The following is a 14609-nucleotide window of genomic DNA, read 5'->3' as shown; positions in this document are numbered from 1 at the left end:
TAGGAGTTATCCAGCCATCTACAGTGCTCAGCATAAATGAGTACACCCCCTTTGAAAAGTATGATTTTAATCAATATCTCACTGAACACAAGAACAATTTAAAAACTTTCATACAACATTATTTTTAGCCCATAACATAAAAGTAAGGTTAATAATAATATAACTTTCATTACAAAATGTTTAGTTTTATTCAAATTAGTTGATGCAAAAATGAGTACACCTCACTCAAAAACTACTACACCTAGTACTGTGAATGACCTCCGTAATGTTTACGGACAGCACCAAGTCTTTTCGACATGGAATGAACGCGTTGGTGACAGATTACAACATCTGTCTTTTTCCATTCTTCAAGAAAGACCTACTTTATAGCCAGGATGTTGAACGTAGAGTGATGACAACTTGTCTCTTCAGAATTCCCCATAGGTGTTTGATTGGATTCAAATTAGGAGACATATTTGGCCACTTTGTGAAGCTTCCATGGCCAACACTCCACTTGAAAGCTGGCATCGTGAGCGCCTCTTGCAATTACTAGGTCCCCGTGACATCATGATATTGCCAGGTCTAGTAATTGAAAGAGGCGCCTCAAATTCTAACAGTTGAGTGGTGGCTAAGGCAGTACACCTTGTCCATCTCCGGCTGCTGTCACGGAGTACCAATGTGGAAGCTCATCGGTGATATATTTGAGGCAAAGTGCGGCAATGTTACAATATTCAGTTCATTAGCAACTGTGTCTACTAGCCAATAGAACAACATGATGTACACCAGATCCTAGATTCAGGGGTGCTTAAAGCCTTGCCCCCTTTTTTCTATGTATGGAAAGAAAGCAAGTGTAGGGAGCATATCCCAAGTACATATCTCTCAAAATTATGCCTGTCAACTGTAGGGATAAGGTGCTGTCTCCTGACCTTGGCTCATGTCTGGGGCATCTCTGGATATTGTATCCTATGGTGACATCCTGGGGTCGGGAGTTTTTCACCCGACTCGTCGCCGAGCCGGGCGTACAGATCCTCTGCTGGCCTGGCCTGGTTTCGTGACCCTAAGAGGTACTTTGCACGTTGCGACATCGCAAGCCGATGCTGCAATGTCGCACGCGATAGTCCCCGCCCCCGTTGCAGGTACAATATCTTGTGAAAGCTGGCGTAGCGAAAATTATCGCTACGCCGGCTTCACATGCACTCACCTGCCCTGCGTCCGTCGCTCTGGCCGGCGACCCACCTCCTTATTAAGGGGGCGGGTTGTGCGGCGTCACTGCAACGTCACATGGCAGGCGGCCAATAGGAGCGGAGGGGCGGAGATGAGCAGGATGTAAACATCCCGCCCACCTCCTTCCGCATAACCTACGGAAGCCGCGGTGACGCCGGTAGGAGATGTTTCTCGCTCCTGCGACTTCACACACAGCGATGTGTGCTGCCGCAGGAGCGAGGAACAACATTGGACCATCGCGTCAGCGTAATTATGGATTACGCCGACGCTGCACCGATGATACGATTACGACGCTTTTGCGCTCATTAATCGTATCATCTAGGCTTTACACACTGCGATGTCGCATGCGATGCCGGATGTGCGTCACTTTCAATTTGACCCCACCGACATCGCACCTGCGATGTTGTAGTGTGCAAAGCCCGCCTAAGGCGTACAGGAGGAGGGAAGGCGGTGGACAGGAGGATGGAAGGATGGAGGATGGGGGTTGTAGTGACAATAAGGAAAGTCTTTTTAGATCGTGACGCCACCTGTGGTCTGCGGCCAGAGATGGGCTGCCGCTGTGGGTGCTGCTCTCCAGGGCTAATGGTGAAGGTCACAGCCGGGATGGTGTCGCTCCCCACAGCCAGAGCGGGGTTTCCTCGGGGAGGATGATGGAGGTCGGAAGGGAGTGGTGGTAGTCCTCGTTGGTGCTGCAGCGCTGGGCGACGGCACCGGCAAATGAAAGGCAGACACAGGGGCTGCAGTTCCAGGTCATTTACTCACTGGTAGTTCAGGCGCTCCCCCAGAGTACTGGTCTCTGCCACGATGGGCTCCAGCCCATCGTGGATAGTCGGTGTTCACCGCTGGTGCCTGTGGAAGTCTTTCTAGTGAAGTGTTCCTCAGTTACTATCCAGAACCTGGGCCAAGCCTCCAGCTCCAAGCCACGGGTCCACAGAGAAAGAGAAACGCTTAATTCCCATTGTCTGTGTCAGTTGTTGTCCCAAGCTGTGTCTGGGAAAGTCTGCTCAAGTGTGATGGTTGCGCCTAATTTTTGCCCGCCCCTGGTGGTTGTCCTAGCGAGCGAGGACGTTTCATGCTTCGTGATGGCTAACCTCCCTGTCTGCCCTAGTCCAGCCCCCTATGGGAAAGCACCTTATTGCATTGTGTGTGTGTTTTATGAAGGCACCGGCAGTTAACATCCCTCCCGGGATGGAGATTACCCCTAAGGCCGGTTTCACACATCAGTTTTTTGCCATCAGGCACGATCCGGCAAAAAAACTGATGAGATGGATCCGGCAAAAAAAACCGATCAGTCGCATAGTTTTTTCCATTCGTTTCTTCCGTTTTTTGACAGATCTGTTTTGATACTAAGCATGCTCAGTTTAAAAAAACGGAAACCAGCGCGATCCATTTTTTCGCCAGAAACAAAAAACGTTCACTACACATTCCATCCAGCCACCAGACAAGTAAATTTTGCCGGATGGAACGCAAGGCGAAAATCTGGATGGAACGCAAGGCGAAAATCTGGATGGAACGCAAGGCCATCCGGCACAATCCGGCAATAATAGAAGTCTATGGGGGAAAAATGCATCCGGCGGCAACAGACGCTGGATGCGATTTTTCATGTTTTTGGTGGATCGTGCCTGATGGCAAAAAACTGATGTATGAAACCAGCCTTAAAAGAGGTGCAATACCCTGTAGCGCCTGAAGCCCCAGGGGCGCCACAAATACATATACAGTGCTGGCCAAAAGTATTGGCACCCCTGCAATTCTGTCAGATAATACTCAGTTTCTTCTTGAAAATGATTGCAATCACAAATTCTTTGGTATTATTATCTTCATTTATTTTGCTTGCAATTAAACAACACAAAAGAGAATGAAACAAAAATCAAATCATTGATCATTTCACACAAAACTCCAAAAATGGGCCAGACAAAAGTATTGGCACCCTTAGCCTAATACTTGGTTGCACAACCTTTAGCCAAAATAACTGCGAACAACCGCTTCCGGTAACCATCAATGAGTTTCTTACAATGCTCTGCTGGAATTTTAGACCATTCTTCTTTGGCAAACTGCTCCAGGTACCTGAGATGTGAAGGGGACCTTCTCCAAACTGCCATTTTGAGATCTCTCCACAGGTGTTCTATGGGGTTCAGGTCTGGACTCATTGCTGGCCACTTTAGTAGTCTCCAGTGCTTTCTCTCAAACCATTTTCTAGTGCTTTTTGAAGTGTGTTTTGGGTCATTGTCCTGCTGGAAGACCCATGACCTGAGGGAGACCCAGCTTTATCACACTGGGCCCTACATTATGCTGCAAAATTTGTTGGTAGTCTTCAGACTTCATAATGCCATGCACACGGTCAAGCAGTCCAGTGCCAGAGGCAGCAAAGCAACCCCAAAACATCAGGGAACCTCCGCCATGTTTGACTGTAGGGACCGTGTTCTTTTCTTTGAATGCCTCTTTTTTTTTTCCTGTAAACTCAATGTTGATGGCTTTTCCCAAAAAGCTCTACTTTTGTCTCATGTGACCAGAGAACATACTTCCAAAATGTTTTAGGCTTTCTCAGGTAAGTTTTGGCAAACTCCAGCCTGGCTTTTTTATGTCTCGGGGTAAGAAGTGGGGTCTTCCTGGGTATCCTACCATACAGTCCCTTTTCATTCAAACGCCGACGGATAGTACGGGTTGACACTGTTGTACCCTCGGACTGCAGGGCAGCTTGAACTTGTTTGGATGTTAGTCGAGGTTCTTTATCCACCATCCGCACAATCTTGCGTTGAAATCTCTCGTCAATTTTTCTTTTCTTTCCACATCTAGGGAGGTTAGCCACAGTGCCATGGGCTTAGAACTTCTTGATGACACTGCGCACCGTAGACACAGGAGCTTTCATGTCTTTGGAGATGGACTTGTAGCCTTGAGATTGCTCATGCTTCCTCACAATTTGGATTCTCAAGTCCTCAGACAGTTCTTTGATCTTCTTTCTTTTCCCCATGCTCAATGTGGTACACACAAGGACACAGGACAGAGGTTGAGTCAACTTTAATCCTTGTCAACTGGCTGCAAGTGTGATTTAGTTATTGTCAACACCTGTTAGGTGCCACAGGTAAGTTACAGGGGCTGTTATTACACAAATTAGAGAAGCATCACATGATTTTTCAAACAGTGCGAATACCTTTGTCCACCCCCTTTTTTATGTTTGGTGGGGGATTATATCCAATTTGGCTTTATGACAATTTTTTTTTTTTCATTGAAGACAAATTAAATGAAGATAATTATACCAAAGAATTTGTGATTGCAATCATTTTCAAGAAAAAAACTGAGTATTCTCTGACAGAATTGCAGGGGTGCCAATGCTTTTGGCCAGCACTGTATGCAGGGAAACAATAATGAGATGTCTGACCTATACCTTTGGGGAGTAATGTCTCACATTTAGGCCCCTCTCACACGTCAGTGATTCTGGTACGTTTGTGCTTTTTTTTAAACGTACCAGAATCACTGACATACGCAGACCCATTATAATGAATGGGTCTGCTCACACATCAGTGATTTTTCACTGCACGTGTCTCCGTACGGCGTACTCGCGTGTGCGTGATTGCCGCACGGAGACATGTCCATTTTTTTCTGGCATCACTGATGTTCCACGGACCACGCAGTGGTGTGGTCCGTGAAACACGTGCCAGAAAAAAACGTGCTTTTAAAAATAAAAAACATTTTAACTCACCCGGCGTCCAGCGATGTCCTCTGCAGCCCGTTCTCCCTGCTGCTTCTGTGCCGGCTGATTACTGTCGCGCATATTCATTATGCGCGACACAGCCGACCCGGAAGCAGCTGCTGCGGGGGTCACCGCCGGCTGGATGCTGCACCGCGGGAGCGATCAGCACCATGGACAGCGGGAGCGCGCACAGGTGAGTTGTTTTCTAAGTGGAATCACGGGCCACGGAGAACAGAGCCGGGATTGCACTTAGACAACCCACGTGTGCCGTGATTCACGGCACACGCAGGGACATTTGCGTGTTTTACACGCCAGTGAAAAACGTCACTGTTTTTCACTGACGTGTGAAACGGGCCTTAGGCGATTACTCATGGATGGAGTCTTATTAGGACAAAGCCATGGAAAACAAAAATGTGCAAAGTATCTGGACCAACAGCCATTAAGAATTAAACACAGCAAAAAAACCCCTCCACAGCAGTGTTTACCTGTTCAGGCCACAGGATCGAATCCACCGACTGGATGCAGCAAATCCCTGTAATAAAGATGGAGGCAACACAGGTGCAAAACACTGATGAAACAACCACTCACAACCAGCGTCGGACTGGCTCCCGGAGGAATCTCCAGTAATGCCTGGATTCAGGTACCTGCATTGCACTCTGGAGCTGTCACCTGAGCTCCGGAGTGCAGCCTAGACTGTTCCGCGAGTGCCGAGAGATTGATTCCCCGGCGCTTGGAGTTCAGTTCATGTCAGCTGCAGACAGGCCGGGCTGATCTCTGGTGCTCTCACCTGAACTCCGGAGTTCAACTTGGCATGTCTTCAGCTGTTATGAACTGAACCTCAAGCGCCGGGGAATCAATCACTCGGCGCTCGCGGTACAGTCTAGGCTGCACTCCGGAGCTCAGGTGAGAGCTCGTGAGTGCAATGCAGGTACAAAAATCCAGGCCTGGCGTTACTGGAGATTCCTCTGGTAGCCAGTCCGACGCAGCTCATAGCGTACCAATTCATGGAGGAGGTAATTGCACACAAAAGGCTTGTATAGAGCGTTGTTCACACATGTAGGTTCACAATGTCTGACTTACATTTTCATCAGTGTTTTGCACCTGTGTTGCCTCCATCTTCTCACCATTTTTGAATTTTTGGGGGAAAACTGAATTCCTCTTTTTGTGGCTTAGCTTTTATATAACATCCAATAAGACTCCATGTCGGTCTCTTTAGATAGAGCCATTACTTTGCAAGTTACGTTGTCACTAATATCCTGTTTGCTGGGCCAACATCAGTACAAACCAGACAGCAAGATCTTCTAGAATTTTTGACCCATCTGCTGAGGATGAGGAAGACAGATATGAAATCGAATATCAAAAGGAAAAAGGAGAATCCGGATCCTGACAAATAAAATCATGTTTGGATATGGTTTCCTGCTATAACATGGATTTTATTGCACATCAATAAAAGATGATTTTATTTATCAAGATCCGGATTCTCTTTTTTCCTTTTGATGTCTCCCCGCGGGCCAGAGGTTTGAAGTAATCTTTTCCGGATGGCTATATGCCTCAGGTATGTCATCCATTCAGTATTGTGGTGAGCATAAACTTTTTTTTTTTTTTATCGTCGCCAATGCTGGTGATTACTTCAGATTTTACAGTGGTTACTTCATTGCTTTCAGTGGTGAAAAAAGCAGCAAAACGCTGAAAGAACTGACATGCTTCTTTCAAAAAAAAGCAGCAGTTTTGTGAATTGCCATAGCCACCATCAGGACCACACAATCATGATTTCAGGATGCCAATAGGGTTAAAGTGAGAAAACTCACAATGTTAACCATCTAGGTGCTGAGATCACAATTTACAGCTGCATCTAAAGGCCCCATCACACGCAACGTGTGACACCTGTACCGCCCCGCGGGCTCGGCTGCGACCGGCGAGCCGTTCGGATCCGTGCTCGTACTGCGGGTGGTGGCTCCAGCCTCTCACGGACCCGGGGGTCACGTCGCTCTGCAAGGAAGTTGGCGCTACACGCGGGTACTTGGGTGATGAATTCCACGGCCGAGGCCTCGGTGGTTTGGTTTGGGATGTAAGTTCGTGACGCCACCCACGGGTTGTGGTGATTGTAGACACCACTGCTGCGGTGAAGGTATGGGGGGCTCCCGGGAGCGGTGTAATGGCGCAGCTAGGTGTTGACCCTTCCGTGGGTAGGGGGTGTTGGTCCCGGGGCCCGGTTGGCGATGGTGGGGGTGCAGGGTGAAGTGTTGCGGTGCGGTGCGGTGCGCGGCCCGAAGGCACTGGTGTACTCACTCTGACACAAGACACTGGAGTCTCTGGTAAACCAAACGGAGTGATGAACAGGGCCCACAGCCAGCTGCAGCTTCTCCCAGAATAGGTTGGTGGTTTCCGCCTTTCTCCTGCACCTCTGTGTGTAAATGTTTGACTCCTATGCCTAGACACCGGTAGTCTGCTCCCCGACTTGTATATGCCGAAGGAGCCCGTTTGCCTGCAGACGCTGGTCCCTTTGGGTCTCTATGCCTTGGAGGTGGCTTTACCCTGTATGGTTGGGCTGTTGTCTTCTAACGGGGCTTGTGTGGGATAGGTCCTTAAGTCCAGTCTGCAATCAGTTGATTCGACTCGGCCCTGTCAGTTCAGGGCTTTGTACTGGGTCTGAGTACCCTGACTGGTGCTCCGGTATCCAGTTGGCTCTCCGGTTCCGGCGGGCCACTACCCTGTCCCGGTCCATTACGGTTCCACCGGTCGTCTTCCCGGTCTCCTGCAGGCGGCCACCACCGTCTGCCTCCTTGCCAATGGCGACTGGGCTCCAATCCATCCACCTGGTAGTCTCTTGGCAGGCCTGGACACAGGACTCCCCGTGAACGTGACTGCTCTACACTTGCACTTGAACTAGACTGTGTGTTTTCCCCCCTCCAGGCCTGTGAAGTCCTCGGTGGGCGGAGCCAACTGCCTGGCTCCGCCCCTGGTGTGGACATCAAACCTGGAGGGTGGTGACAAGGTTTTTAGTTTGACTGATGTCACCTAACCAGGAGGGGTGTGGTGTTGTGTGTGACTACCTGGGACGACCTGACTAAACCAGGGCGTCACACACCAACGAGCGGCCGTTAACGATGGAAAATACTCACCAAATCGTCCATCGTTGACACGTCGTTCATTTTCAAAAAATCGTTGATTGTTGAGGACGCAGGTTGTTCATCGTTCCCGTGGCAGCACACATCGCTACGTGTGACACCCCAGGAACGACGAACTACAGCTTACCTGCGGCCGCCGGCAATGAGGAAGGAAGGAGGTGGGCGGGATGTTCGTCCCGCTCATCTCCGCCTTTCCGCTTCTATTGGGCGGCTGCTTAGTGACGCCGCACGAAACACCCCCTTAGAAAGGAGGCCTTTCGCCGGCCACAGCGACGTCGCTAGGCAGGTAAGTCCGTGTGACGGCTCCGAACGATATTGTGTGCCACGGGCAGCGATTTGCCCGTAACACACAAACGACGGAGGCAGGTGCTTTCCCCAGCGACATCGCTGCGTGTGACGGGGCCTTAAGGGGTTGAACTGCTAACACCAATTGTGACTGATGCAGCAGTGTGATTGCTGCTGCATTTTCACCTGCCGGGCGATGGTATTCATTTATATTTCAGGTCAGTCTTAAAGGGAACCTGTCACCAGATTTGGTGACTATCAGCTGCGGCCACCACCAGTGGGCTCTTATATACAGCATTCTAACATGCTGTATATAAGAGCTCAAGCCACTGTGTAGAGTGGAACATGACTTTATAATACTCACCTAAGGGGCGGTGGAAAGATGTGTCAGATGGGTGTCTCTGTTCTTCAGGTGCGGTGCCTCCTCTTTTGGCCATCTTTGTCCTTCTTCTAAGCCTTGGTGCATGACACGTCCTACATCATCCACACTCGTCGGCATTGAGGTCCTTCTCATGCGCACTACAATACTTTGATCTGCCCTGCTCAGGGCAGATTAAAGTGCGCCTGCGCAGGACCAGTACCGGCTAGTGTGGATGACGTAGGACGCGTCATGCACCAAGGCTTCAGAAGAAGGAGGACAAAGATGGGCGAAAGAGGAGGCGTTGGTACCGGAAAACAGAGACACCCATCTGACACATCTGCACCGCAGCGACCGTTTAGGTGAGTATTATGAAGTCATTTTTATGTTCTACACAGAGGCCTGAGCTCTTATATACAGCATGCGTTTTTACTGCTGTTTTTCCTGCCAAAACATGCAATTTTGTGTGAAGAAGATCTACACAGTGGTGGCATGGAGCAGTGTGGGATTTAACGGGGCTTCATTCAAAAAGGGGGGACACGGGATGACCATTCTAGTGATCGCTAGTCGTAGCAGTGGTGGGATCCCCAGCAATTAGAAAGATAAGTTATTACGGGAGCAGGGAGTAGCACATATGTGACCACCTTTCTATTCCAGGCCCATGATAAAAGTGGGTCCAAGTGGTGGGACCTGCACATGAGGCCTATACTATGCATGTCACCTATCTGTGGCTGACGTGGAGCAACTAGTGCTATTTATAAACCTGCAAAAAAAGAAGTTACACTTCCATTCTATCTTATATGTCAGCCACAGCGCTGGAAAGGTATTTCTTTACAGAAAAGACAAATACTGGACAAACCATAAGCCGGCAGCCATTGTATACTGCAGGGTATACAGCAGCGTCTAAATGTACAAGGTCAAGCTGCTGCCATCTGCAGGCAAAGAGTAGTATTACACCCATTTATTTTCCATATTCTGAATGTCCCAGAAAATGTCTGACCTGTGTGTCCCACAATAAGGTAATTGTGACGCCCCAGGGCTGTGAGGTACTTGGTCCCGGGCTTGTGTCACACTGTTTTGGGCCCTCCGCAAGCAGAGCTAGGCCCCAGCAGTGGATGATGGGGACTGTAGTGGGGAAATGTCTATGTGAGTGTACGGAGGCGATAAGGAAACAGTCCACACAGTATTGCAGGTTCAACTTGCCTTGTTTTACTTGGTTTCAGTGTTTGGACCCACGGGTGCCAGTTCTAGGTGTTCCCACTCCCCTTGTTCTCCGTGCCAGCTGTGATTTGGGGTAGCTGTCGTCCGTGCACTCTCATTTTTATTGGGCTCCCGTGGTCTAGAGCTTCTGAGGGAGCCCCTCTGTTTCAGTCTTGGTCCTATTGCAGGCAGCCTGGACTATTTAAGGGGGTCAATCGTCAATCCCCGATCCCCTCTTTGCTGCTGATGCTTCAGACTCTTTGGTTGGCGATGGACCCTGGAGATCACCTCACCTGGCAGATTTAACAGTTGACCATAAAGTGTCCCGCTGTCCTAGGGTCTGCACCCCGCCTTGTGCTGAGTCCTGTGAGCCTTGGTTCCAGACTTCCACAGGTGCCCCGCGGTTCCTGGAATATTCCACTTCTACAGGTAACTCACGGTCCCTGGAGTCCTGGTTCCTTACTCCACAGTCCCTCACTTCTGTTACAGCACTCAGTTGTTACTGCAGGTCTTTCTACACTTTTCTTTCTTTACTTCACTCCTCACTACTACTCTCAACTCGTCTCTCCTTCACTTCCTTCTCTTACTGAACTACCACTTCCTCCCGCCAACTTCCCAACTGACCACTGGCTCCTTACCTTGCTGGGTCTCTCCCTACAGATTGGGTGGCGACTATCCAATCAGTGCCCAGCCCTTTTACCTGTTTCTAGGCAGTCTCCCAGTTTGGAATTGGGGTTGTGTATGTGAACTGAAGATGCTGGTGTTGACTGGCACGGATATTCCGGGGGTTTGGGTTTCCACGTTGCATTTTGTGTCACCTGGTACCTCAGGGGTGCTACATAATCCTACAGCTGTCCCCACATTTCCCATTTATATAATTACTCTCACTGCTATATATGTAATGAAAGAAGTCATTAATGCTCATATTGCTGAGCTGGAGGGGTGGCAAAACTGTAACCAAAGTTGTAGCTGCAATTTCCTTCAGCTGGAGCGAAGATGTACTAGTCCTGACCTTGGTCTTTTTGGCAAGTTCCCATTAGAAGCCAACTGTTCCTGCTTTCACAGGAATCTGGAATCAGGGATGCCATGGTTGGAGGTACGTCTTAAAGAGGACCTGTCACCAGATGCAAAGGGTTCGGTTTTTGCTCTTATATTATTCTAGCTGCTCTCCTGAGTATTCAGTTTTTTTGTTTGTTTTTTTAATCCGCCATACAGTTACAGTGATATGGGCTTTTTTACTTAGTGCTAATTGTTATAGTCTTTCCCAAGAAGGTATAACTCACAGAGTAATAATGCAGAGAAGCCTAAAGACACGCCCCTGAGGATCATGGTAGCCACGCCCCAGAAGATCATGTGAGTTACGCCCCAGGGGATCCTGTAAGCCACACCCTAGGGGATCCTGGGAGCCACATCCCTGAGGATATTGGCAGCCACGCTCCAGAGGATCCCGTGAGCTACACCCCAGAGGATCTCTGGACCATGCCCCAGAGTATCCTGGGAGCCACACCTACTTATAAAAATTAGCACTAAATAAAAAGACCCATATATCTGGAACCGTATGACAGATTAAAAAGAAAAACAATAATGCTCAGGAGAGTGGTGGGAATAAAAAAAAGAGCAAAAAGTAACCATTTTTGACCTGACTACAGATCCACTTTAAACACCCCAAAAAGTATTAACAACTATGCTTCCCTGGCAAATCCAGTCAAGCTATGACTTTACCCTAACTCAGGCAAGAACAAAAATCTCAATTGCAGCATAGTAGACTATGTTCTGACTACATTTATTATCTCAAATGTACATGCTACAAGTGCCTGTAAGCAGTGGCGCTCCACCAATGGCGGCAGGCTCTGTGACCGCTATAGTGTACATGAGTGGGAGAGACGCGGTGCCGGCATTGCCCCCACCCGACATCACACTTTTGACTGTATTGGCATCACGGAGGCCAATACTGTTGAAAGCAGTGATGAGAAAGGGAGTGCTTCACTGTCCGCTCCCTCCTTCATAATTTTCCACCTGCGTTTGAGATCTGACAGCTCAGCACAGTGGGCGCCATGATGTCACTTCCTTGCGCGTTCTATGCAGAGCAGTGAAGACACAGCTTCAGAAGGCTCCCTGCAGAGACTGGAGAAGTGGGGGACCGAGGAGAGCTGCATATTTATTTTTCTTTTTTTTTTTTTTTAAAATCAGTGAGTACACTCTGATCATAGTACTACACAGATGACTATTGGCTGTACATTATATTTGATGGTGCATTATACTATATGGAGGTGCATTATACTATATAGAGGACTATGGGGGTGGATTATATATGGAGGTTCATTATACTATATGGAGGACTATTGGGGGTGCATTATATATGGAGAATTATGGGGTGTATTATATTATATGGAGGACTATGGGGTGCATTATACTATATGGAGGACCATGGAGGGTGCATTATACCATATGGAGGACCATGGAGGGTGCATTATACTATATGGAGGACTATAGGGCGGGCATTATACTATATAGAGGACCATGGAGGTGCATTATACTATATGGAGGACCATGGAGGGTGCATTATACTATATGGAGGACTATGGGCCTGGCATTATACTATGTGGAGGACCATGGAGGGTGCATTATACTATATGGAGGACTATGGGGGTGCATTGTACTATATGGAGGACTATGGGCTCTGCATTATACTATATGGAGGACTATGGGGTGTTCATTTTACTATATGGAGGACTATGGATTGTGCATTATACTAGATGGAGAACTATGGGGTGTTCATTACACTATATTGAGGACTATGGGTGTGCATTATACTATATGGAGGACTATGGAATCCATTATTATATATGGAGGACTATGGGGGCTACATTATATTATATGAAGGATTATCGGATGCATTACACTATATGGAGGGTGCATTATACAATATGGAAGGCTATGTGGGGCCATTATAATATTTGGAGGATTTTGTAGGGGCCATTGCATTTTACTGAAGGCTATTCAATGGCCATTATACTGTATGCAAGCAGTGTGAAGGATTGTGTGGGGCCCATCATATTGTGCAGAGGGCTGTATGGGGGTCATTATATTGTTTGGAGGGCAAATGGAAGCCTTTATACATTGTGGAGTGAAGTGGGGCCATTATACTGTAGGCCCATCCATTATGCTGCATGGAGGGCTGTGTGGGGGTTACAGTTGTGGATCATACTGTGTTGAGCTCACCATATTTCGCCGGGGTAGTTGAGGGCGGGTACAGTAGGGTCATCATACCATGTGTGTGGAGGATACTGTGGAGAAATTCCCTGTGGAGTATCATACAGTGTTTGTGGGGCACTTTTGTTGCCATTTTACTTTCTGGGTGCATTGAAAGGGGAATCTAGTGGCTTTAATACCGTAGGAGGAGCATTTCTTTGAAAGGGCTGACAAGTTGTGAGATTTGCTATTATATTTCTCAGTCTAATATTTTTATTTTTTGGGGAGGGGGGGAAGACCCATTTAGAACTTCTGCTATGGGGCCCAATGATTTCTATGTATGCCGCTGCCCATACGGTAGCCTTAGCTTATTGGAGGCCAAAAAGGTGAAAGAGTCACTTTTGCCTTCATCAGGACAGTATACCCTGTGCAATTCCATACAACAGTATACATTATAAACATATACTCAATAGCAAATCAAATCCCCCTCATTGATCCTTGCGTGGAGGAAATTCCTGGACTTTTTCCGTCCATCCCATGCGCTGACATCCCTCTACTGGACCAAGCATCTCCATTTTCGAGATTAGTTGGACCCTCCATAATCAAACACTCATGACTTTTCCAATCGATATCTGTCACATCATCTCCTGTTATGCGTGTGACTTTTGTTGCTGTAACACAATTGTATTAGGTCATTTCCCAGCCCGGACTCATCATCATTGTTCGTCTTGTCACATCAGGCTGAAGGCTCCTTATTTCATACCTGAGACAATAGAATAGTGTAATAATTTGACGCTCCGTAATGGAGAGGGTGGTGCTGCGCATGACGTCTGTTTCATTATATGACTCCACCAGAATCAGCCATTGGAATCAAAGTGGAAGAACCAATTGTAACATCACCAACACCAGGGCTGGTCCTAACTTTCCTGCTGCCTCAGGCCATATAGAGATAGGGCCTCTCCTTGCAGTACAATATAGATCTATTTCATTATATAAGGGTTAATTGATTCTATATTTTTATTATTTTGATAGATCGGACCTTTGACGGATGCGGAGATACCAAATATATATATATATTTTTTTAGTTTTTCATCTACTGTAAGTGGAGCGGACTCAGCTCCTGGGCCTGCTTTCCACACTGTGACACGTATCTATATCGCTAGTTGTATACAGAGGCATACGAAATTGTGTCTGTATTAACTAAGTATCATACCGTCAGGGTCAGGCCTTGTGTTGGTACAGTGCCCACATCGGTACCATCAACTGGTGCCCCTCACCCATATGGTCTACTGTCGTGCTGTGTACAAAAGACCATAAAGATCAGGCCTAGTTATGGGAATCACACATCATACATTGGCTACTTAATATTTTCATACAGTTGCCTTAGTGAAGGATGGTACGGATGCGGGACCATGGGGGCTTCGCACCCCTTCGCCAGAGAGAGTCAGTATATGTTTATGACTTGGCTGTGCGACACTTACTATTTTCTTCGGGTTGGTGTCCATCACCCTGCAGCTGGTCCCAGTTGTAGACGCAGTAGACAAACATGTGACAG

General features: G+C 47.8%; 1 protein-coding gene across 2 annotated transcripts in view; it reads left to right on the top strand.

Annotated features, from left to right (window-relative positions):
• The window catches only part of SYNPO (synaptopodin), a 154027-nt gene that overhangs the window by 127759 nt on the left and 11659 nt on the right, over nucleotides 1-14609 (top strand). The gene's annotated exons all lie outside the window — the stretch shown is intronic.

The sequence above is a fragment of the Anomaloglossus baeobatrachus genome, chromosome 4 (assembly GCF_048569485.1).
Source record: "Anomaloglossus baeobatrachus isolate aAnoBae1 chromosome 4, aAnoBae1.hap1, whole genome shotgun sequence".
NCBI lineage: Eukaryota > Metazoa > Chordata > Amphibia > Anura > Aromobatidae > Anomaloglossus > Anomaloglossus baeobatrachus.
This window is presented reverse-complemented; position numbering and strand designations above follow the sequence as displayed.